The sequence below is a fragment of the Nothoprocta perdicaria genome, unplaced genomic scaffold, assembly GCF_003342845.1.
Source record: "Nothoprocta perdicaria isolate Ctin4 unplaced genomic scaffold, notPer1 scaffold_7, whole genome shotgun sequence".
In the NCBI taxonomy this organism is placed as follows: Eukaryota; Metazoa; Chordata; class Aves; order Tinamiformes; family Tinamidae; genus Nothoprocta; species Nothoprocta perdicaria.
Window position 1 is genome coordinate 8,646,579 of NW_020455976.1, and position 1,077 is coordinate 8,647,655.

General features: G+C 41.1%; 1 long non-coding RNA gene across 1 annotated transcript in view; it reads left to right on the plus strand.

Annotated features, from left to right (window-relative positions):
• The window catches only part of LOC112957015, an 832-nt gene extending 573 nt beyond the window's left edge, over window positions 1-259 (plus strand). The window contains exon 2 of the long non-coding RNA XR_003251147.1: window positions 64-259. This is a non-coding gene — a long non-coding RNA (uncharacterized LOC112957015). The remainder of the gene's footprint in view (window positions 1-63) is intronic.
• Window positions 260-1,077: the final 818 nt, after the last annotated feature.

Below are 1,077 nucleotides of genomic sequence, written 5' to 3' on the forward strand. Positions count from 1 at the left end.
TTCCCTTCCCTTCCCTTCCCTTCCCTTCCCTTCCCTTCCCTTCCCTTCTTCTTTCTTTTTTAGAGGGGGAAGCTTTATGCCTTGAATATTAAGAAAGAATTGCTTCAGGAATTGTAAAGAAAAAAAAACTTTAGCTCTCATTCAGCGAGCTGGGAATGCAGGATTAAAGCATTGGATTGGAGGTCCTTTTTGCCATTTGTCATTACCTGATCCTGAATAGCAGCAACTGTCTGAAGAAAGACTGTAAGAGAGAAAGACTGTAAGAGACATGAAGAGAACCTACCTTCCCTAAACGTCTTCTCAGCCTTCCACTCTAGAGACTTCCTGAGCAGAAGGTGACTCTACACCTTTGTACTTAATAAAGGGATCTCTCCGTCATGAATTGGTCCTTTTTTTGACCACATTTTTAATGTTGGCCTCTGCATATTCCTGTGACAACGAGTTCYACAATGTAACAAAGGCATTCAAGCTTTCCCACATGTGTTGCTTAAGGGTATCTCAGTCAAAGTGTGACTTACATCTTGGAAACCTGGAAGGCAAACRCAGTGAAGATGTGGAAATGCCATGGGGGAGAAAGAAAGGAAATCATCCACAGAGCAGTCATATACTTTGGTTTAGACATGTCATTTCATTGGTTCTTCTCTTACCTCTGTCAGGGCATTCATGATTTTTTAACTTTATATCATTGCAACCATCTGTTTACACCTTAGCAATGTTTCTTTGGGCCAAAAAGTCCAAATAACCCTCCCTTTGCATCTTCTAGCTCCATATCATTTTGAAATGGATGACCAAAAGCGCACAGAACRTATGCACGTTGGGGACAGTGGCACAGAGACACTGACCGGTTGTACTTAGTGTCTTTCACAGTTGTTCTTAACTTGCTGCTTGTTTTTTCTTTTTTTCTGCCATCATTTAATGTTCACTGCTGGAACTGCTTGACAGCAGTATCAGAAATATGTCTCCTGAGCGGAGGTGTTTAAATTAGAGTCCATCATTTGGTGTGTATATGTGATTTGTTTTCTCTCACTTGCAGTACTGTGCTGTCTGACACAGAATTTCCTCTGGTATTTTATCTCC